The sequence below is a fragment of the Topomyia yanbarensis genome, chromosome 3 (assembly GCF_030247195.1).
Source record: "Topomyia yanbarensis strain Yona2022 chromosome 3, ASM3024719v1, whole genome shotgun sequence".
Classification (NCBI taxonomy): Eukaryota; Metazoa; Arthropoda; class Insecta; order Diptera; family Culicidae; genus Topomyia; species Topomyia yanbarensis.
The window spans coordinates 231,129,394-231,154,645 of NC_080672.1; the positions used below are offsets into that span (position 1 = coordinate 231,129,394).

The 25,252-nt window shown below is 37.8% G+C and overlaps 1 protein-coding gene across 4 annotated transcripts in view; it reads right to left on the minus strand.

Moving 5' to 3' along the window:
* LOC131688995 (uncharacterized) overlaps window positions 1–25,252 on the minus strand; it is a 327,429-nt gene that overhangs the window by 282,422 nt on the left and 19,755 nt on the right. The window contains exon 1 of one of the 4 annotated variants that reach the window (XM_058973714.1): window positions 3,982–4,117. The exons of the other annotated variants lie outside the window; for them this stretch is intronic. The gene's annotated coding sequence lies outside the window, so the exon portion shown is untranslated. Of the gene's footprint in view, window positions 1–3,981; window positions 4,118–25,252 lie in introns of those variants that run through there. 4 annotated transcript variants of the gene reach the window in all.

Sequence of the window (25,252 nt, forward strand, 5' to 3'; positions counted from 1 at the left end):
TATGTATCATCGGACATTATAGTCTAAATGATTCGAGTGGGAAAAAGTCCGTTTGAGTTGGCCTCCTCCTACCAGGCGCCACCCTCAAATGGTCGTAAAAACCACTATCTTTTCGTAAGGTTAAAGTATAAAGTCAAGTAAAATTACATGTCAGGTTTCTTATTACTAATACACATAATAATCACAGTAAACGCAATCTTCTTAAATTGCTTGCAAATATTTTCGAGGAGTCACCAAACTCAAAAGCAGCGTCAGCACGAGAAAAGGTTCGAATCATTGAAGACAGTGGCTCATGGAATCCAAAAGACGTCCGATGGAACCTCGGCAATAATAATGATGTATCTCGTGTTCTCCTTGCTACTCGGAAATCTAAGCGGGACAGCAATTCAGGCGCATCACATTCTCCATTTAAGATTTTCACCAAGGTAGTAGCTTGCTGGATACTACGACGACATTCTAAAGTCTCCAAATTGAGCAGCTGGCAACGGTCACGATACGGTGGTAAATTTTGCGGGTCCCGCCAAGGCAAGTTCCTAAGAGCTAAGCGTATAAACCTTTTCTGGACTCTTTCCAATTTTAAACACCAAGTTAGATGATGCGGATTCCAAACCGGTGAGACGAACTCGAGGATTGGTCTAACCAATGCGCAGTATAGGGATTTTAGACAATAAGGATCCGTAAAATCCCGTGAAATCTTCGAAATAAATCCCAACTGCCGATTTGCTTTCGCAATTATGTTGGTCATGTGAGAATTGAAGGACAGTTTGTGGTCAAGAATTACACCCAGGTCACAGACTTCTTTGACTCTTTGTAGCGCAACCCCGTCGATACTGTAATCGAAGATTAACGGATCTTTCTTCCTATGGAACGTCATCACGGAGCATTTAGCAATATTTACGGTAAGCTGATTCATTCGACACCACTTCACAAAGCGATCCAAAAGTGCTTGCAGCTGGCGGCAGTCCTCGACTGACTGGATGACTAAGTACAGCTTAAGGTCGTCAGCAAATATGAGCTTGCACCCGGAACCTAACACTACTGCTACATCATTAAAAAACAGTGAGAAAAGTAGTGGGCCCAGATTGCTGCCTTGCGGTACACCTGATCTATTGGTAAACGGAGCCGATATACAAGAGTCCAATTTCACACAAAGCGTTCTGTGCGTAAGGTAGGAGCGTAACCACGATGTAAGCTTGTCGGACGCTCCTAACTTGTACAACTTCTTGAGAAGAATTTCATGGTCGATTCGGTCAAAAGCTGCTTTCAAATCTGTGTATATAGTGTCCACTTGTGTTTTCTTCTCCATGCAATTGATGCAAGTTGACGTAAATTCGAGCAGGTTTGTTAAAACGGATCGCCCTGGCATGAAGCCATGTTGGTCTGGGGAGATGAAACTTCCTGTACGGCTGAGGATGAATTGATTGACAACAATTTCAAACAACTTAGATCCAGCTGAAAGATTCGTTATTCCGCGGTACTGCTTGATATTTCGCTTATCTCCGGCTTTGAACACTGGGAACATGTAGGATTGCTTCCAAACTTCGGGGAACTTAGCCTGGTCAAATGATTGGTTGAAGATGAGAGACAAAGGTTCAGCTAAAGCGACGGCACAGCGACAGTAAACTGCAGCTGGAATCCCATCTGGTCCAGGGGAGAAAGAGCTTTTTAGCTTTCTTGCAGCTGCTATTACCATGTCGGGTGAAACCAAAAAGGTACTTAAATCAGCGATATCTTGCGGAACAGTTCCTAATGCGATTTCGGTTTCCTGATCAGACGCATGGTAGGAAGAAAGGACGCACAGTAACCATTGGGAAGATATCCATTGAAAATCTTTCTTGGTCAGTGCGCTAAGATTCAACTGTGCAGTCAAAAGTTTCGATATTTAAACGTAAATGTATGCTTACATACTTCATCATAAAATCTTTCGGTTTTTCGATGGAAAAGGATAGGTTAATATTTAAAGTTAAATATCCGTTTGCAACCCAAAACGCACTCAATGTTTGAAAGATGGGTTAATTATTGCATGACAATTTTTATTTGGAAGAACATATTCTAACCACTTCAATATTAATTCGTCAAAAGGGCGAAAGTGTTTTTTGTAAACAAACTTGTTTCGCTCATTAGTCTGCTGCAGAGTGGAATTTAATGAAAAATATGCGTTAATGTAAATTTTTACACTTCGTAAAAGTAATTTCAATTGTTTTCTGCTTTAAAATTATAGTAAATTAAGAGAAACCATCAAAATAAAAGTTTGTTTACAACTCTTATTCGCCCTTTTGCAAATTTAGTATGGACTTGTCGGATTATCGGGGATGAATTTGCTAGATATTTTATACCAGTAACGTCGTATAATTTTGAACTAATGTATTGATTAACAGTGTATTTTGCAGGGCTTCGACACCACGTGCCGCTAGTGATTTTAAAAAGAATTGTGAGATGTTTTTATTTCGAGTGGCCCTTCTCTTCTCTGATGTAGGGCTAGTTTTTCCGTAGGGTTTTGACGTCTTACACGCAACGCAAAAACATTGCACGCAACGCAAAATACATTATGAATTTCTATTTTGATGGAAATAAATGCATTTAATTTCGCTGATTTTTAAAAATGCATCACAAGTGATCTGCCTCTAGATCTAGCCGGAATTACAACTGGACTTAGAGTTATGGCTGAACTCATTCCTGCAAGTTGATCGGAAGCGACTCGTAATTAGAGTTTGACATCGCTGCATGAACTTGAAAGAAAACGAAATTCAATTCATGCCCGCTGCGATGAATAAAATTTTTGGTTCGTTTTCATCGCCATTCGTTCTGACGCAGCGCTTTCAGGTACGGACATGTTCGGTTTCAGAAGCAAATTGAATTTTATGTCTATCACGCAGAAAAAAATTAGTAAAAATAAACAAATGTTGGTTTTAAATAACAATTTGCCCGTTTGATATAGTGACAAACAAGATTCAGGTTTGATTCAATCAATACTGTTGGTTGAAATTACCAACTAATTCATTTGTTGGCTTTTCAGTAGTTTCAACAAATATTTCGTTTGAAACAACAAAATCATGTTAGGTTTAACCGAACAAACAAGTTTGAAGGAACAAAAACTAATCTTTTGTATCAACCAAAGGAGAGAACAACTCAAATTTAGTTGAAATTATACAAAGATTCTGTTGGTTTTTAACAAAGGGATTAGTTAGATCTACCAAATTTTATTTTGATTCAACAATGTTTCTATTTAAAATGTAAACAGAAGTATTTGTTGAACTAAACCAAATACATGCTTTTGAAAAACGCCCATTTCAGTTTGAAACAGTCATTTGCCACGTTTTAGATTCAACAAAACGTTTTGTTGATTCAAAAAGGCCTGATTCTTCTGCGTGATGCTGGCTCTGAGAGGGATTATCGCTTAAAAGGGCACCAGATATAGATTACGCAGTTCACTTATGCTCGAAAATGTAAAAGAAGCTAACTTCTGCCTTCAAACTGTCGACATAATAACAAACAGCGTTGCCAACATTTTTTTCAAAAAAACTGGAACCTTTCTAGAAAAAAAACTGGAAAAAAACTGGATGCTCGAAAAAACCTACTATACTCTTGTTATGTTTAAGTCAACGATTCAATGAACGTAATTTTAAGTAAACACGTATGTTCCAAACCTTTTATTGAAAATTTGAGTCAGTTTTTGATATTGTTGTCCAAATTTTAAAAAATATTAAAACATCTGAATTTGAATGTAATTCTAATAGTTACAGTCGAATTTTACTGTTTTGAAGATTTTCAATCTACACAAAATCCACAAAATCGTAAATTTAAGACCCTTTACTAAACTTGAGAATGCGCTTAATCCTTTCTTACGATAGTATAGCAACTAGCTGCGAATACAACAAATGTTCATGTAAATATTTGACACAATGTACTGCCACCTTTATGTTTGAGTAAAATTCATTTGAAATCGTATCAAAATGTACATTCTTGTACCGTTTTACTCACAAGTAGTATAAAAAGAGTTCAGGTCACGGTGGATTTAAATCTTATTCTGCGGCACTCTGCATCATCCCATCGCTTGCTTGAAAATTCTGTGAATCGAGTTACAATTTGTTAGAAAGAAAACAAAATAAATGAATATTAAAAAAACTGGATAAAACTGGCTAAAATTTCAAAAAACTGGAAGATTTTTCCGATTGTCTGTTTGACTGGATATTGTAAAAAAAACTGGAAGAATCCAGTTTAAACTGGAAGGTTGGCATCGCTGATAACAAATGAATGCTTTGGTTGGTGAATGAATTTATATTTCCTCTACACTCAAGCATTCGATTCTGCATAAAATTTCAGTCAGTTAGAAAGTGAATGAATGAGAGAGGCGTTGAATCTGAATGTCGGTTTCGGTAAATGCAAGCAGAAATAGGTAACTGATTTTGAAATTTCGTAACACTGCTCGTAATTCGGATTCTTGTGTTTTGTATATTTTTTTATTATTTTGATTATAGAGGTTTTAACCTTAGGGTCATTCGCCTCTTTTCTGGTTCTCTTGTGGAAAAATCTCTAACCCTATGCGGGGTTGGGAATCGAACCCAGGTGAGCTGCGTACAATCTTGTGTTTTGCATTCTCAATCCATCGAGCGTTGGTTTCGATTCTATTCCCCCAACGAGTGTTGATTTATAATGCAACCTATATATCTAAACAAAATGATCCATCGCAACGGAAACTGCGAACTTGCTTCACTTTTTAGGGTAAACATTAAACTATTGTTTATGTCGATAAAACGAGCAAATTTCCTACTGATGCAGGCGGGAAGTTTCGGATTTACCTATGTTCACGTCCCCTGGTAGTATTTTCAAATGTACGGGATGTTTGTTTTCTTTAAAGATTATGGGATTGTTCCTCTGAATCAAACTAACAAGAATTCTGATTGATTTCTGCCTACTTGTCATTTTAATGATTCGCCGATTCTGAATCCGTTTGCTGGAAGTCCCAATTCCGAGAAAAGTAAACAATCTAGCTTGAAATAAACATACGCTATGTCATAATAAGAAATATACTGAATTAGCTTCATTTTTTTTGTAAAAATTTATTGTCCAGTCTCTTATTATTACTTATTTAATTACATTGTAAATAAAATTTATATCCTTCTACAGTTTTTTGGTTCGTTGGTGTACTGGTCATGTAACATAACATCTGGGAGAATTCCTTCAGTATCAGCTGGCGTGTCCGTCTAGATTGGTGTTGGAGTACTAGGTAGATCCAATCCTCAGGTTGTAGTTGTATTAGCCGTCGATCAATCGCTACGAAGACGTTCCGTTGGTATACCCAGATAGTTTTGTTTTCGCTACATTGAAGAAGGTGATGCTCGATGCTATCTGTTTGATCAGGACAAATACTGCAGTCGGCGTCGGCTCGTCTATTCATTTTGTAGAGTAGCTCGTTGGTAATTATCTTGCGATGAACAACTGAATACCACGCAGATCGTTGATCCGATTTTAGCAGCTTGGAGTGGATGTGTCTAAATACTTTCTTCCAGTCGCGTAGTGGATTCTTCCTCACTATTTTCGGTTCCTTCAGTTGTTTTAGGAAGCTGCAGTATATTATACTGGAGCTAGGCGTTCTTGCGATTTCATCAGCTAGAAAAGCAGATTCTTTCACCACTGTTTGAATGTGTTCGTATTTCCGGGGTATGGCCAGTAGATGTGGGGGATTGGCGTTGTGTTCTAAGAAACTCCAAAGAAAAGGGAGATCTGAAGCGATTTGTATCATTCGATTTGTCAGCAGAGCCTTGGTTTTGATCGGTGGTGAATGTAGATTTAACCCTCCTCTGTCTTTAGGAAGTATCAGCGTTTCGAAAGCTATCCTGGTCCATCTTTTCCCATACCATAGAAATGATCCAATTCTCGAGATAAACTTTCCACTATGCTTGTTTGGAAGTGGAATTACAGATGCTGTGTACCATAGCTTCGATGTTATGTAAGTATTTATCAAAATGACTTTTTGTACTAGATTCAGATTTCGGACGTTGTTCATCCACATACACGTTTGAAACCCTCGTAAAACCGAAGCCCAATTGCGGTCAACTGTGTCGGAGAAGTCTTCAGCAAAATGTATTCCGAGGATTTTCACTGTGTTTTGTATCTGCAACCACTCATTTTGTGGTGTCAAGTTTATCAGATCGGTCCTTATGGCTTTAGTTTTCTGGGTGTTTATTCTTGCCCCAGAAACAAATCCGAATGCTTCAAAGGTGTTTAGAACAGCTCGCACCTGATAGTCACTGCCGAGAAACATAGAAATATCATCGGCGTAGGCGTTCAAAACAGCATGTGGAAATTCTCTGTGCAGTATATCAAGCAGTGGTTGCAAATAGATTACAAACAAAAGCATTGATAGTGATCTCTCTATTTTTATTTCATTTCCCAGTTTGCCATTGATAAGCGCCCTGGAAAAACTGTTGTTTGTACAGTACATTAGAAGGTTAACCAGATCAGGATTGAAATTCATTTTTGCCATGGTGCTTGCCAGGAAGTTGTACTCTACCCTATCAAAAGCATGGTCGAAATCAAAAGCAACCAGCAGTGCATTCCCAAGTCTCGCTTTCAGTTCACAACAGCGGTCAAGTATCCGAACAGTGGCTTCAAATATGTTACGCTTCCCATTGGAGCATTTTTGATGTTTTGATAGCACCAATGGGAGCAAGGGATTAATTCTGTTTTTAATTATTCTAGCGAATATTTTGTAGTCCACATTTAGGAGTGAAATCGGTCTGAAAGCTTTGACGCTGTTATCGCCCTTCTTTTTCCTAACAAGCACTAGTACTCCATCAAAGAATTCTTTAGGAGCATTAGAGGACATTGCTTCGTTGATGACAAAAGTAAACTCTCTTTCAATCACTTGCCATGCCTTTAGGTAGAACTCTTTTGGCAAGCCATCGTTGCCGGGTGATTTCCGTGAGCCGCTCGATTTGATTGCTTGTAGATTTTCGCCTGAAGAAATTTCATCCATTACTCGCTGATTGTCCTCATTTTCACTCGGGATGCGCTGTGTTGGGTTGAAGTCGTCGTTCTCGACCGGGTGCGTGGAAGAGTATAAGCTAACAAAGTATTCTTGCACACTCTGGTGTATCGCATTTGGCTCTCGTATTGTATCATCTCCATTCTGCAGTATATTAATCGAGGTTTCGGTTCGTCGGCTCTTCTGGTTTGCTATGTGAAAAATTGATGTGTTTTCTCCTGCTATGTATATTTCGTTCCAGCACCGCGTGCGATGTGCATAGCTACGCTGTAAAGAGAGCATCCGTCCTTTAATGTGATTGATTGTTTCCAGTTGACGGGGATCGCCATAATACCGATCATATGCTGAGCGAAGTATGGCGTAGTACAATTCCATTGTATCATGGAATGAGCGCCTTTGAATGGACGATTTCCATTTTAGGAAGGAGATCAGTTTAGGTTTCACGAATTGAATCCACCAGTCTATCCAAGTACGATAATTTCGTCGATGCCTTGTCCAGTATCCCCATTTCACGTGCAGTTCCTCAATGACCGCTGGATCATCAACCAGGCTTGGATGCATACGCCATATTCCCCGACCAGGTGGATTTCCAAGTGTTGGAAGAACAGTGCGAATTATGTATGCTTTATGGTCTGAAAAAGCCGTTGCAGCAAAATTTGCGGTTCGAATCCATTCTCGCATATTCGGTGTGACAAGAATCCTATCTATCCTAGAGGCAGAGTCCGATCTGATAAAGGAGAATTCAACATGCTGGCGGTTTAAAAGCTCCCAGCTGTCGTCTACACCAAAGGCAGTCATGAATCGTTTTAGCATTGGACTATGCGCGTTTGAACCAGTGGCATCTTTTTGGTTTACTACCGAATTGAAATCACCACCAATGATGACAGTGTTCGTAGCATTATAGAAGTAGTATGGTAAAACTGTGTTGTAGAAATTTTCCCTTGCGTTGCGATTTTGAGTTCCCGATGCTGCGTACACATTAATGAAAGTTACGCCATTGATCCGTGCACTGATTAACCTTGAATCCATGCTTCTGTCTACATGGGTGAAGGTGAGAAAACTTCGTGCTGCAATCGCTGTTCCTCTTTTGTGCTCGTCTATATTGTACTCAATGATAAAGCCTGGTATGTTGAGATGTATCGTTGCCACTTCCTGCAGGAAAATGATATCAAGTTCAGCGGATCGGATGAATGAATTCAGGGCGTCGAGCTTTGTCCCATTTGTCACTGCGTTCATGTTGATTGTAGCAATCTTGTAGCTCCTCATGTCAGCCATTTGATCGCTGAGAAGGCGGCTCGTTGACATGTTTGCGCCACCAGCTGAGCGTTGTCACCATAGCTGCGACAGGAGAACCAGCGGAGCAGCTTGAGCAGGCGGCTGGGAAAGTTAAAATCTTGCTGAGGATGGCAGTATCATATGTTGCTTCGGCGGGACATATACTGTCCAGAATGCTTACCGAGGAAGCTGGAAACGCGGCTGGCATATTCGTTTTTTGTAGAGTTTCCTGACAGCTGGCGGCCGTTTGCAGATACAATATAAGGTTACCCCGGCAGGACGGGTAGCTGATGGGTGCCGTTTCGGATACGCCGTGAGCTGGGAGAGGTAGAAGGAGGGAAGCGAAAGTCGCTACTTGCACATCCGTCTTGTTGATGCGGTGTTGAGACGAAGAGCTAGTCAGAATTTGTCCGACGCCGGATATTTGATAATTGTTGAGTGTAACTGCAGTAACGAAACGCGGCAGACTGCATTTTTTTTCGCCGACACGACGAATGGCAGGAGGGTTCAGCTGCAACGGGTAAAGCTGGGAACGGTGGAAACTTGCTAAGGGTGGTAGTATCTTGTGTTCCTTCGACGGGACATATACTGTCCAAAATGCTTACCGTGGAAACTGGCGACGCGGCTGACATTTTCGTTTTATGCAGGGTGCCATCACAGCCGGCGGAGGCTTGCGTACGTTTTCCCCGACTGGACAGATAGTCGCTGGGCGGCGTTTCGGTGGCGAGGTGAGTATGGAGAGATGGAAACAGGGAATCGAAGGATGCTGCTTTCACATCCAGTTTGTTGCTGCTGCAGACGGCGAAGCTAGTCGAATTTTACCTGACGACGAGCGCTTGCGTAATCATTTTATTGTTGGACAATCGAGATGGATAGTTGATGGGTGCAGTGAAGTAACACTGTATTCTGTATTTGTTTCTGTTTCGCCGACACGACGAATAGCAGCAGGGCTTAGCGGCAGCGGGGGAAGCTGGGAACGGTGGAAACTTGCTGAGGGTGGTAGTATCATTTGTTGCTTCGGCGGGACATATACTGCCCAAGATGCTTACCAGGACAGCCAAAATTTCTGCTTCCAGATACAATTTGTTATTTCGGTGTTGAGACGCATAGCAGGTCGATTTTTTATCACGAACTGTGAATGTGTGCAGCTGCATTTCATTGTTGAACCGACGGGGCAGGTCAGAAGATTGCACTGTGATGACTTTTCTGCTGCGCAGGCAGAGTGAGGAGATCCAGGATACAACACCGTCGACAGCAGCTGATAATGATCGAAATTTGCGAGGCAGTTGACAACGGTTCATCTGTTGCGGGAGCAGGTAATAAATTTGCACTTTTTTTCTTGTTGTTTTGATGAGATCGGCGAGGACCGGGTACAGCAGCAGAGGCACAAGCGAGGAAGAAGCAGTTGGCACATTCATTTGCTTGTTGTTGCTGAGATGAGGCTGGTTCAGGGTAGTTTTTCTATTTACTGTTTGTTGCGCGAAGACGATCGTGTGTGATGTGGATCTAGCCGTGTGTCATTCCGGGACGGTCTTTTTTCGTTGTTTATTCTTTCATTTTCGAGAGGCGATGCTGATCTTTTTGAACTCACTGTGCTGGTTTTGATTTTGTCTGCAGTCGGATCGTCGCTTTCGTCTGTGAAGCCGGCAAATGGACTCGTAACGTTCACGATTTGACAATCGTTTGCAGTTTGGGATGTACTGGTTGTTTCTGTTTGTTGCTGATTTCTGTTCTCAGGTGTGCTTTGAAATGGCTCGGCCACCAGCCAACGAGATATTTGACCCGTGGTGAGATGTGCCCTTTTTTAAGCCTGCGGAGCCAACAGTGTTTGGTTGACGAAAAGTCGGCTGCGAGAGTGACCGACCGTCGCCGTTTTTCACGATTTCGGCCAGTGTTAGACGACCGCTGACGCTCGGCTTCAGAGATTTTGCATACTCAGAGCACTTTTGAGCATAGTGAACTCGTCGATTGCAATGTTTGCATGTGGCGACTTGACCTTTGTAGGTTATGAGAGTCATAGTCGTGTCCACCATCACATATGACGGTATCGGTTTTACAAGTTTCATGCGCATAATTCTCACTCCATTTGGTACACCAGGGAAAAAATCTTTCCAGACTTCATCGCGGATTGAGATAGTTTCACCATACTCACGCATCCGGTATGCTAGCTGTCTGTTACTTGTGCTCGGGCGGAGGTCATGAACTCTAACCTCAATAGATCCATCTTCCATTGACAGTGGAATGCTGTAGGATTTTCCATCGTGTTCTAGCTGGTGTTTCATGTTGTGCTCTTGTACAATGTCCTGTGCTGTTTAAGCGGAATCGGTGCCCACGAAGACACGTCCATTGCTGACTTGCAGGTGCTGTAACTTAGTCGCTTCTATAGCGAGATTTTTTGTTATAAACTCGGCGATTGCGGGAAGATTTAGTTTGGTCGGTACAACTTTAAAGTTGATGACAAACGTTTTGTCAACCGATGATGCCATTCTGGCAGTTGCTGGTTCCGAATATCGAAATTTAGTTTGATATAATATGCCGGACTAAGTCCGCAAATTTCGTTAAAGAAAAAACTATTATAGCTGTCTTCAAAAAAACGTGTGCTCACGACAACAGTTTGCTGTCAACTATTGAAATTTGGCATGAAATTAATGTAATATTTGTATGGCATTACTGGATTGTTCTCGACGCATTGAAAAATATTTCCGGTACTAACGTATTTTTGTGTATCAGCGTATTTTCGACGAATTGAAAAATTCTTCCGGAAGTAACGAATTTTTAGTGCACTAGTGTATTTTCGGCGTATTAAATGTATTAAGGTGTATTGAAGCATTTCTCGCATGCAATCAATCAGATTTGAAACTCTTAAATATATTGTTTCATTTTTAAGAAAACAATTTATTTCTTTATTTTTCTGTATTCGGGAATTCTTGTTTATTTCTCGAATCTCGGGAAGCTGAAAACTACAGACACTTCATACACAGACTAGCGAAATGTCAAAAATTGCAGCCAAACAGACTGCCACAAAGTGCAGCCAAATGAGCATGAGGGTTTGGAGAGGGGAAGTGCAAGAGGAAGCCTATGCAAAGCTTATGGCAAAGAGAATAGGGAAAGAGACGAAGAGTGAAAATCAGTCAAAACGGCAACACGCCCTTTATGATGATTTCAACACTAGAATTTTGGCAACCGCTTCTATAGGCAGCACTTTAAATGACTCCTATTATATTTTGAAAACAAACCGTATGTCGATCGATGGATTTGTTTATCAAACGATGTGCATTTCGAAACAAAGAGATGAAATAATTCTAAAGCTTATTTTTACTCATACATATACTCTAGAATGCACCTTACAATCACGATTGAACTAAATTCTGATGAAAATTCAAATTTCTTTTTTGATAGAAGTACAATACTTATCTCCTCCAACTCAGGCATGAGTAATGTTTATTTACATTGCACGGTTGGTCTGCTCAATAAGGTATTTTTGGCTTCACACTATTCGTCTCTTTCCCTATTCTCTTTGGCTTATGGGAGCTTCCGTGATGCCAGTATACATTCATGGTTGCTAGTTTAACTGTTTTTCTCTCCGCTAGTCTGTTATAAAAAGTATCTGTACTGGAAACCGTCTGGAAATGGAAGTTCAAGACATAAAAACTGACATCTTTTCATTGGGGTGAACCAGACACACTGTTTAGATAGTGTGAATATTTGTCATCCACTATAAATGGCTGAGAATCTTTGTTTTTTTTATATTATTTTCTATGTGATTATATTGTTTTGTTTGCATTGCATTTCTAATTTAGTATATTGGGTGTTCAGCCACAAGTGGTGACTTTTCAGCCCTATTGTTTACATGATTCAGTTAATTATTATTAAGTTATAATATGCTTTCGCAGTTAAGTATTTTTTTTTCAGTAGGATGTTTTAAACCTACTTATCTTCTGAATAAGGAGCTAAACAAATCTTATAAACTAACTTATAAACTATAAAGAGAGCTAATCAACGATTTTTGTCGGAAGTTGCTTATAATACTGTTCGTTATAATTTCTAATGTTTCTATTTTTGCAAGTCTGTGCAACTCATTTGTGCTAAACCAGGGAGGACGCTTCAAAATCATTTTCAGAAGTTTATTCTGAATCCTTTGAAGCGTTTTCTTCCTAGTAGCACAACAACTTGCCCAGATTGACACTGCACATAGCATTGCCATTGTTTGTTCTTTAGGCAGAGCCTAGAATTCTTATTTATAAGAGGGTATAAACATTTTATATATTTGTTGCATTTGGTTTGGATACCTTCAATGTGATCCTTAAAAGTGAGTTTTTTATCGTAAATCAAACCCAAGTGTTTAACTTGATCTGTCCACGTTAAATTCAAACCATTAAATTTAATAATATGGTTATTATCAAAGAGAATAGGGAAAGAGACGAATAGAGTGAAGCCACAAATACCTTATTAAGCAGACCAATCGTGCAATGTAAATAAACATTACCCATACCTGAGTTGGAGGAGATAAGTATTGTACATCTATTAAAAAAGAAATTTCAATTTTCGTCAGAATTTGGTTCAATCGTGATTGTGAGGTGCATTCTAGAGTATATGTATGAGTAAAAACAAGCTTTAGAATTATTTCATCTCTTTGTTTCGAAATGCGCATCGTTTGATAAACAAATCCAACGATCGACATACGGTTTGTTTTCAAAATATAATAGGAGTCATGTAAAGTGCTGCCTGTGGAAGCGGTTGCCAAAATTCTAGTGTTGAAATCATCATAAAGGGAGTGTTGCCGTTTTGACTGATTTTCACTCTTCGTCTCTTTCACTATTCTCTTTGGTTATTATTTGGTTTAAGAGAAGAAGCTCTTGGCTTATGCGGAAACACAATCAATTGTGTTTTTGTCGCATTAGTGGAAATTTTTCATTTTTCGGGTAATCATTGAAAATATTTAAGCTTCGTTGCAGTCGACTGCAGATAATACGAAGACCAGCGTTGCCAACATTTTTTTCAAAAAAACTGGAACCTTTCTAGAAAAAAAACTGGAAAAAAACTGGATGCTCGAAAAAACCTACTATACTCTTGTTATGTTTAAGTCAACGATTCAATGAACGTAATTTTAAGTAAACACGTATGTTCCAAACCTTTTATTGAAAATTTGAGTCAGTTTTTGATATTGTTGTCCAAATTTTAAAAAATATTAAAACATCTGAATTTGAATGTAATTCTAATAGTTACAGTCGAATTTTACTGTTTTGAAGATTTTCAATCTACACAAAATCCACAAAATCGTAAATTTAAGACCCTTTACTAAACTTGAGAATGCGCTTAATCCTTTCTTACGATAGTATAGCAACTAGCTGCGAATACAACAAATGTTCATGTAAATATTTGACACAATGTACTGCCACCTTTATGTTTGAGTAAAATTCATTTGAAATCGTATCAAAATGTACATTCTTGTACCGTTTTACTCACAAGTAGTATAAAAAGAGTTCAGGTCACGGTGGATTTAAATCTTATTCTGCGGCACTCTGCATCATCCCATCGCTTGCTTGAAAATTCTGTGAATCGAGTTACAATTTGTTAGAAAGAAAACAAAATAAATGAATATTAAAAAAACTGGATAAAACTGGCTAAAATTTCAAAAAACTGGAAGATTTTTCCGATTGTCTGTTTGACTGGATATTGTAAAAAAAACTGGAAGAATCCAGTTTAAACTGGAAGGTTGGCATCGCTGACGAAGACTCCACCCAGTGGCTGAGATGCTAGTATCATCACAGAAAAGTGACTTTTTACAGCCTGTAGGTAGATTTGGAAGATCAGAGGTAAAAATATTGTGAAGTATTGGTGCGACGCTTGATCCTTGAGGGACGCCTGCTTTAACGGGTAGCTTATTAGATTTAAAATTCTGATAAGTAACCTGTAGGGTACGGTTAGTAAGATAATTTTTAATTATCTTTATTATGTAAATTGGAAAATTGAAATCGCACATTTTGGCAATTAAACCTTTGTGCCAAACACTGTCAAAAGCTTTTTCGATGTCTAGAAGAACAACTCCAGTGGAATAGCTCTCTGAGATATTTGCCTTTATCGTGTTAGTTACTCTCACAAGTTGATGAGTAGTTGAATGTCCAATACGAAATCCAAACTGCTCAGGAAGAAAAATAGAATTCTCATTGATATGTGACATCATTCTAGTTAGGATGATTTTTTCAAATAATTTACTAATAGAAGAGAGTAAGCTAATTGGTCGATAGCTAGATGCTTCTGGGGGTTTTTATCTGACTTCAAAATAGGAATAATCTTGGCATTTTTCCATCTTTCAGGGAAGTATGCTAATTCAAAACATTTGTTGAATATTTTGACCAAGTATCTCATGGTGATTTCGGGAAGGTTTTTAAGAAGAATGTTGAAAATTCCATCATAACCTGGAGCTTTCATATTTTTTAACTTTTTCATGATGGATTTGATCTCATCATAGTTTGTTTCAACAATATCGTCTAGAGACAATACTTGATTTGAAACGTTTTCATATTTTTGTAAGACTTCGGTTTCAATAGGACTCACAACGTTAAGATTAATCGTTTTAACGACATTCAATTAGCTAGAGATTACTGGGTAGGGAAAGTTATGAAACTTAGAGTCATTGTACTCAAGTGAGAGCAAGGATGTGAAGTAAACAGATCGGAAAACTAGAAGTGGCAGGGTCATTAGAACAGGCTTAATATCGTGCGGGCTTAATTTCATAACTTTCCCTACCCAGTAATCTCTAGCTAATTGAACGTCGTTAAAACGTAAAAAAAGAAAATGTAACTAACATAGTCGAAATAAAAAAGGAAAAAAGTTAAGATTAAAATTATGGACGCTTTCAAACTGCTGAGCAAGTTATTGAGCTTTTTCTTCGTTTGTAAGAAGTATGTGGTCACCTTCCTTTAAAGCTGGAATTGGTTTCTGAGGTTTCTTAAGAACCTTAGAAAGTTTCCAGAAAGGTTTAGAATTTGGCTTGATTTGTTTAAACTCTTTCGCGAAATTTTCTTTTCTTAAGAGTGTGAATCTATGCTTAATTTCTTTTTGTAGATCTTGATAGATACATTTCATAGCAGGATCACGAGAACGTTGATTTTGACGTCTTCGAACATACTTCAAGCGAATCAATAATAGGAGTATTAAAATTTTTCTGTGTTGTTGGTACTGATAAATTTCTAGCACCAACTATAGAATTACTTAAATTTTGTAATGCCGTATCAATGTCAGCTTTATTTTGTAAATCAAGGTCATGATTAAAATTATTCTCAATATAAGTTTTGTACCTTTCCCAATTCGCTTTGTGATAACTGAACACTGAGCTAATGGGATTGGAAACAGCTTCTTGAGAAAGTGAAAAAGTTACTGGAAGATGATCAGAATCAAAGTCAGCATATGTAATCAATTCGCTACAAAGGTGACTTTCATCTGTCAAAACCAAATCAATTGTTGATGGATTCCTTACAGACGAACAGGGCCGTCGAGAGCCGCGGCGGGCCCCAAGGTTAGATTTACTGATGGGCCCTTCTAAACTTATTTATTTGAATTTTGGTTAGAGGAATTGTATACATTCAACTGTTCAAATCAAACTGTTTCTGCTAAACTTGCTATGGTTACGGGTACGCGGATACCCTTTCGGCCTGTTAAAAATGTACACAATGGTTAACAACGTTATTAGAGGTACACGGATCTAACTCGTGTATTAGCACTTCAATTGTGTTATCGCTAGAGGTACTGAATTCTTGTTACCACATTCAACGATATATTTCGTTTAGCGGAACTAACGCTTCTGCTTGGTTAATAGTCTAAAGAATAATCAATATGCTGTCTAACATGGTGAAATTGTAGGGTGTAGATATTGTTCATCTTTAGCTACATTTGTAAACTTGATATTTTTTCCACTTCTCCAACACGTGAATTTTAAGGACATATCTCGAAAAGTAAACAGGAATAGAGTTTGACACACTTTCTACTTTGATCGACACTCATTATTGTTCATGTTCAACATAGTAGGTTGGGGCAGGATATTTTGCTTCTGCGGTTTAGACAAAGCGATACACGGGTAGATTTATCTACTGGTAGCGGTGGATCAGTTTTTAGCTTTTGTTGTAAGCAAGATGAGAAGGTAGCAGATATAGCTCGTCATTCTCGTTTAAAAATATAAAATCGAAAAGATTTTATATTTATATAAGTTTGTCGAGAAAATTTTCTAATCAGAATTTTCATTTTATTTTTTTGGAAAGCAATGGATGTGTTAGTGTAAGAGCCGGTTTTGATACACTGTTGGAATATGTAGTAACTGACCAAAATAAAAATACAGAACGCAGTAATAAAGAATCAGACACAAATAAAACAAATGCGAGTACATCGGTCAACCGACTGCTGGTGCTGGTGGCTGAATTGAACTGATTTGATTTCTTTATTTCGCACATAACAATTGGGTTCTTATAGATATCATAAACATCTTTAGCAAGGCCCAAAATTATTGTTCTATCTTAACGCAATGCATTTTTAAAAAAATACTTTAAAGTGCTATAAAAACACAAATATACAAAAAATATTCATTTCAATTACCAGTTAATTAAGGTCAGTCTACCTTCTCATCTCACTCATAGTCGAAGCTAAAAATCGTTCCGCTATAGATACACGTCAAAAATTAGCCACACTGTAGCCGAGTTGTACTGCTATTGGTTTCTATAGGGTTACCAACCGTCCTTATTTTAAAGGACATGTCCTTATTTTCGAGGTTTTTGGAAAGCGTCCTTATTTTACTTCAAATGTCCTTATTTTTAGTCTCAAACCTTGGCATATACAGAGTGGTTCAACATGATGGTTTTAACAAGGCATGTCATTTTATTGTAGTTTAGTATTGTTTGCCACCACAGTATGCTCACGATTTTCAAATTATTTAACTATATTTCGAAAACCAGCGATCTGTGAGAAATGTGTTTCGTGCACTCCGTCCATAATATGGTCGATATAATCGGCCAACTGACTCCACTATTCACCATACAATCAAAGAGTGAAAGTTGCAGTTCTCGTTATTGGATGGTTAGCGAACAAATCGACCATATCCAGCACGCATTGAAGAAAACATTGACATTCCCATTGGAAACCAACTTTACTCGACTAATTAGCCAGATACCACTTGAAATACTCGAATCCATCATCAAAAATTTATTTATTTATACTGGTCTTCGATTTTCTCGTACAGACAGTTCCTTAATTAATAATAATTCTATGTTTAAAGGTAGTCTTAGTAATGTTAAAATCATACTTGTCAGCTACATCATTAAAATTACGACAGCATACATTGAACGGATTGTTTTGTGAAAAAAGAGTACGATACATCGGTAACCGAAAGAAATCAGTTCGTCTGGTGGGTCTAGGTGGTACGTTGAATCGGAGCTGGCTCAGCAACTCCGGGCTATCTATATTGTTTTCCAGAAGATCGAACACGAAGAGCCGTTGCAGCATTATCCTCCGACTTGCAAGAGTTGGCAAACGTAGAAGATTGCATCGATGTTCATAGGGCGGTAGACGAATAGGATCAGTCCAAGGTAGTAACCGCAGAGCGTAACGAACAAAGTGACGCTGAATTCGTTCGATGCGATTAATTTGAACAGCATGGTAGGGTGCCCACACAAGCACGCCGTACTCCAGGATGCTACGCACGAGTGCACAAAATAGCGTTTTTAGGCAATAAATATCGCTGAATTGCTGCGTGTTTCGCTTAATGAACCCCAGCACGGCATAGGCCTTGGCTGTAGTCATTGCTGTGCTGCGCGAAATTTAGTTTGTTATCGATGAGAATGCCTAGGTCCTTTATCGTATTAACTCGGTTGATACTGCTTTCTGCCATTCTATAATCAAATGTCAGGACATGCCTGTTTCGACAGAACGATATCACATTGCACTTTTGCACATTTACTTCCATCCCGTTATGAGTACACCAATTTAGCAGCATATCAATATCAGCTTGAATAGCACAGCAATCGACTGCCGACGCAATTACACGGAAAAATTTCAGATCATCAGCAAACATATACTTAGGAGACTGTATAGCGGAGCACAAATCGTTTACGAATAAAATAAACAGTAGCGGGCCCAAATGACTACCCTGAGGCACACCCGACTCTATCACAAACGGAGATGATCTCGTTTCATCTATGCGCACAAAAGCACTACGCTCGGTGAGGTATGACATTATCCACCGTGTCAACCACTCAGGAAGTCCCATGCGCTCAAATTTGGCCACGATTAACAATTGGACCAATCGAAAGGATTACCTCAAGCGCCAACATGGTCAACGTCTAAAAGAAATTGTTTTCAAACAATAAATGGCAAAAAATGTTCTTTCGATTGACAAATAAACATTTCGCGATTTACACCATTTTTAAAAATTTTGCGAGATCGAAAAAACGTCATGATGGATCACCCTGTATTAAATTATTCACATCAACTTTATTCCAACACGGTAAATTGGATATACCTAGAAAATTGGTAGTGGCGTAGTACCCATAAAATGGATACAAATTACCTACGAATAGGTTCCAATCCCTATTACATTTATCTACTTTTATGTAACATCCGATAGATTTGATAACCAATTACCAAATTTTAGGTGGATTCAAGTTACCTACTGCTGAGTATGTTCTGTTTTGTGGAATTTAGGTACAATTTACCTACACGTCCAGAAAAGTGCACGAACTTAGAAGTGGGTATATTCACTCTATCTAAATTAGGTGATTACGAGTCTATTACAACTACCTTATACATGAAAAAGAATACATAGTATAGAAATTTCCATCTATTAGTTGGTAAATCATACCTTCTGTTTGGGTACAGCGCTAGTACCAATTCTCTAGGTACATTCAGTTTACTGTGAAGAGAATCAATTTCAATTGTCAATTTCAAATACTTCCAGCGATTGTTTTTGTTAATGCATACTCTCGGCGACTCATTCCAATTAAAAGTTCTTTTACTCAGAAGTAACCAAAATTTGTTGAATAACTCGATATAGCCAAAGATGTTATCTTCGTTCAATATTGGCACTAGACCATTCCAATTTGTCTCGATCAAGATTCAACGTCCCAGTTCAACTGCGGGAACATAAGCCAGAATCCCGACTTTTTCAGAATTCTGGCTCAAGTGACAACTGATTCAGACTCCAATTCCGAATAGATTTGGCAGGGATGTCCTTAATTTGCTCTCAGTTCATTTGGTAACCCTAGTTTCTAGACAAGTTGTATAAGACCAGCTATTCGAGAAATTAAACAACTTGCTTAAAGTGCAGAAGGTGCTCAATCTGGCAGGAGCTAATACACTGTAATTACATCATATCAAACATTAACCAAGAACAGTCATTCGTTCCGCGAAGCACCCGCCAACGATAACTACAGCATATATATATATATATATATATATATATATATATATATATATATATATATATATATATATATATATATATATATATATATATATATATATATATATATATATATATATATATATATATATATATATATATATATATATATATATATATATATATATATATATATATATATATATATATATATATATATATATATATATATATATATATATATATGCTGTAGTTATCGTTGGCGGGTGCTTCGCGGAACGAATGACTGTTCTTGGTTAATGTTTGATATGATGTAATTACAGTGTATTAGCTCCTGCCAGATTGAGCACCTTCTGCACTTTAAGCAAGTTGTTTAATTTCTCGAATAGCTGGTCTTATACAACTTGTCTAGAAACTAGGGTTACCAAATGAACTGAGAGCAAATTAAGGACATCCCTGCCAAATCTATTCGGAATTGGAGTCTGAATCAGTTGTCACTTGAGCCAGAATTCTGAAAAAGTCGGGATTCTGGCTTATGTTCCCGCAGTTGAACTGGGACGTTGAATCTTGATCGAGACAAATTGGAATGGTCTAGTGCCAATATTGAACGAAGATAACATCTTTGGCTATATCGAGTTATTCAACAAATTTTGGTTACTTCTGAGTAAAAGAACTTTTAATTGGAATGAGTCGCCGAGAGTATGCATTAACAAAAACAATCGCTGGAAGTATTTGAAATTGACAATTGAAATTGATTCTCTTCACAGTAAACTGAATGTACCTAGAGAATTGGTACTAGCGCTGTACCCAAACAGAAGGTATGATTTACCAACTAATAGATGGAAATTTCTATACTATGTATTCTTTTTCATGTATAAGGTAGTTGTAATAGACTCGTAATTACCTAATTTAGATAGAGTGAATATACCCACTTCTAAGTTCGTGCACTTTTCTGGACGTGTAGGTAAATTGTACCTAAATTCCACAAAACAGAACATACTCAGCAGTAGGTAACTTGAATCCACCTAAAATTTGGTAATTGGTTATCAAATCTATCGGATGTTACATAAAAGTAGATAAATGTAATAGGGATTGGAACCTATTCGTAGGTAATTTGTATCCATTTTATGGGTACTACGCCACTACCAATTTTCTAGGTATATCCAATTTACCGTGTTGGAATAAAGTTGATGTGAATAATTTAATACAGGGTGATCCATCATGACGTTTTTTCGATCTCGCAAAATTTTTAAAAATGGTGTAAATCGCGAAATGTTTATTTGTCAATCGAAAGAACATTTTTTGCCATTTATTGTTTGAAAACAATTTCTTTTAGACGTTGACCATGTTGGCGCTTGAGGTAATCCTTTCGATTGGTCCAATTGTTAATCGTGGCCAAATTTGAGCGCATGGGACTTCCTGAGTGGTTGACACGGTGGATAATGTCATACCTCACCGAGCGTAGTGCTTTTGTGCGCATAGATGAAACGAGATCATCTCCGTTTGTGATAGAGGGGGGTGTATCTCAGGGTAGTCATTTGGGCCCGCTACTGTTTATTTTATTCGTAAACGATTTGTGCTCCGCTATACAGTCTCCTAAGTATATGTTTGCTGATGATCTGAAATTTTTCCGTGTAATTGCGTCGGCAGTCGATTGCTGTGCTATTCAAGCTGATATTGATATGCTGCTAAATTGGTGTACTCATAACGGGATGGAAGTAAATGTGCAAAAGTGCAATGTGATATCGTTCTGTCGAAACAGGCATGTCCTGACATTTGATTATAGAATGGCAGAAAGCAGTATCAACCGAGTTAATACGATAAAGGACCTAGGCATTCTCATCGATAACAAACTAAATTTCGCGCAGCACAGCAATGACTACAGCCAAGGCCTATGCCGTGCTGGGGTTCATTAAGCGAAACACGCAGCAATTCAGCGATATTTATTGCCTAAAAACGCTATTTTGTGCACTCGTGCGTAGCATCCTGGAGTACGGCGTGCTTGTGTGGGCACCCTACCATGCTGTTCAAATTAATCGCATCGAACGAATTCAGCGTCACTTTGTTCGTTACGCTCTGCGGTTACTACCTTGGACTGATCCTATTCGTCTACCGCCCTATGAACATCGATGCAATCTTCTACGTTTGCCAACTCTTGCAAGTCGGAGGATAATGCTGCAACGGCTCTTCGTGTTCGATCTTCTGGAAAACAATATAGATAGCCCGGAGTTGCTGAGCCAGCTCCGATTCAACGTACCACCTAGACCCACCAGACGAACTGATTTCTTTCGGTTACCGATGTATCGTACTCTTTTTTCACAAAACAATCCGTTCAATGTATGCTGTCGTAATTTTAATGATGTAGCTGACAAGTATGATTTTAACATTACTAAGACTACCTTTAAACATAGAATTATTATTAATTAAGGAACTGTCTGTACGAGAAAATCGAAGACCAGTATAAATAAATAAATTTTTGATGATGGATTCGAGTATTTCAAGTGGTATCTGGCTAATTAGTCGAGTAAAGTTGGTTTCCAATGGGAATGTCAATGTTTTCTTCAATGCGTGCTGGATATGGTCGATTTGTTCGCTAACCATCCAATAACGAGAACTGCAACTTTCACTCTTTGATTGTATGGTGAATAGTGGAGTCAGTTGGCCGATTATATCGACCATATTATGGACGGAGTGCACGAAACACATTTCTCACAGATCGCTGGTTTTCGAAATATAGTTAAATAATTTGAAAATCGTGAGCATACTGTGGTGGCAAACAATACTAAACTACAATAAAATGACATGCCTTGTTAAAACCATCATGTTGAACCACTCTGTATATGCCAAGGTTTGAGACTAAAAATAAGGACATTTGAAGTAAAATAAGGACGCTTTCCAAAAACCTCGAAAATAAGGACATGTCCTTTAAAATAAGGACGGTTGGTAACCCTATAGAAACCAATAGCAGTACAACTCGGCTACAGTGTGGCTAATTTTTGACGTGTATCTATAGCGGAACGATTTTTAGCTTCGACTATGAGTGAGATGAGAAGGTAGACTGACCTTAATTAACTGGTAATTGAAATGAATATTTTTTGTATATTTGTGTTTTTATAGCACTTTAAAGTATTTTTTTTAAAATGCATTGCGTTAAGATAGAACAATAATTTTGGGCCTTGCTAAAGATGTTTATGATATCTATAAGAACCCAATTGTTATGTGCGAAATAAAGAAATCAAATCAGTTCAATTCAGCCACCAGCACCAGCAGTCGGTTGACCGATGTACTCGCATTTGTTTTATTTGTGTCTGATTCTTTATTACTGCGTTCTGTATTTTTATTTTGGTCAGTTACTACATATTCCAACAGTGTATCAAAACCGGCTCTTACACTAACACATCCATTGCTTTCCAAAAAAATAAAATGAAAATTCTGATTAGAAAATTTTCTCGACAAACTTATATAAATATAAAATCTTTTCGATTTTATATTTTTAAACGAGAATGACGAGCTATATCTGCTACCTTCTCATCTTGCTTACAACAAAAGCTAAAAACTGATCCACCGCTACCAGTAGATAAATCTACCCGTGTATCGCTTTGTCTAAACCGCAGAAGCAAAATATCCTGCCCCAACCTACTATGTTGAACATGAACAATAATGAGTGTCGATCAAAGTAGAAAGTGTGTCAAACTCTATTCCTGTTTACTTTTCGAGATATGTCCTTAAAATTCACGTGTTGGAGAAGTGGAAAAAATATCAAGTTTACAAATGTAGCTAAAGATGAACAATATCTACACCCTACAATTTCACCATGTTAGACAGCATATTGATTATTCTTTAGACTATTAACCAAGCAGAAGCGTTAGTTCCGCTAAACGAAATATATCGTTGAATGTGGTAACAAGAATTCAGTACCTCTAGCGATAACACAATTGAAGTGCTAATACACGAGTTAGATCCGTGTACCTCTAATAACGTTGTTAACCATTGTGTACATTTTTAACAGGCCGAAAGGGTATCCGCGTACCCGTAACCATAGCAAGTTTAGCAGAAACAGTTTGATTTGAACAGTTGAATGTATACAATTCCTCTAACCAAAATTCAAATAAATAAGTTTAGAAGGGCCCATCAGTAAATCTAACCTTGGGGCCCGCCGCGGCTCTCGACGGCCCTGTTCGTCTGTAAGGAATCCATCAACAATTGATTTGGTTTTGACAGATGAAAGTCACCTTTGTAGCGAATTGATTACATATGCTGACTTTGATTCTGATCATCTTCCAGTAACTTTTTCACTTTCTCAAGAAGCTGTTTCCAATCCCATTAGCTCAGTGTTCAGTTATCACAAAGCGAATTGGGAAAGGTACAAAACTTATATTGAGAATAATTTTAATCATGACCTTGATTTACAAAATAAAGCTGACATTGATACGGCATTACAAAATTTAAGTAATTCTATAGTTGGTGCTAGAAATTTATCAGTACCAACAACACAGAAAAATTTTAATACTCCTATTATTGATTCGCTTGAAGTATGTTCGAAGACGTCAAAATCAACGTTCTCGTGATCCTGCTATGAAATGTATCTATCAAGATCTACAAAAAGAAATTAAGCATAGATTCACACTCTTAAGAAAAGAAAATTTCGCGAAAGAGTTTAAACAAATCAAGCCAAATTCTAAACCTTTCTGGAAACTTTCTAAGGTTCTTAAGAAACCTCAGAAACCAATTCCAGCTTTAAAGGAAGGTGACCACATACTTCTTACAAACGAAGAAAAAGCTCAATAACTTGCTCAGCAGTTTGAAAGCGTCCATAATTTTAATCTTAACTTTTTTCCTTTTTTTATTTCGACTATGTTAGTTACATTTTCTTTTTTTACGTTTTAACGACGTTCAATTAGCTAGAGATTACTGGGTAGGGAAAGTTATGAAATTAAGCCCGCACGATATTAAGCCTGTTCTAATGACCCTGCCACTTCTAGTTTTCCGATCTGTTTACTTCACATCCTTGCTCTCACTTGAGTACAATGACTCTAAGTTTCATAACTTTCCCTACCCAGTAATCTCTAGCTAATTGAATGTCGTTAAAACGATTAATCTTAACGTTGTGAGTCCTATTGAAACCGAAGTCTTACAAAAATATGAAAACGTTTCAAATCAAGTATTGTCTCTAGACGATATTGTTGAAACAAACTATGATGAGATCAAATCCATCATGAAAAAGTTAAAAAATATGAAAGCTCCAGGTTATGATGGAATTTTCAACATTCTTCTTAAAAACCTTCCCGAAATCACCATGAGATACTTGGTCAAAATATTCAACAAATGTTTTGAATTAGCATACTTCCCTGAAAGATGGAAAAATGCCAAGATTATTCCTATTTTGAAGTCAGATAAAAACCCCCAGAAGCATCTAGCTATCGACCAATTAGCTTACTCTCTTCTATTAGTAAATTATTTGAAAAAATCATCCTAACTAGAATGATGTCACATATCAATGAGAATTCTATTTTTCTTCCTGAGCAGTTTGGATTTCGTATTGGACATTCAACTACTCATCAACTTGTGAGAGTAACTAACACGATAAAGGCAAATATCTCAGA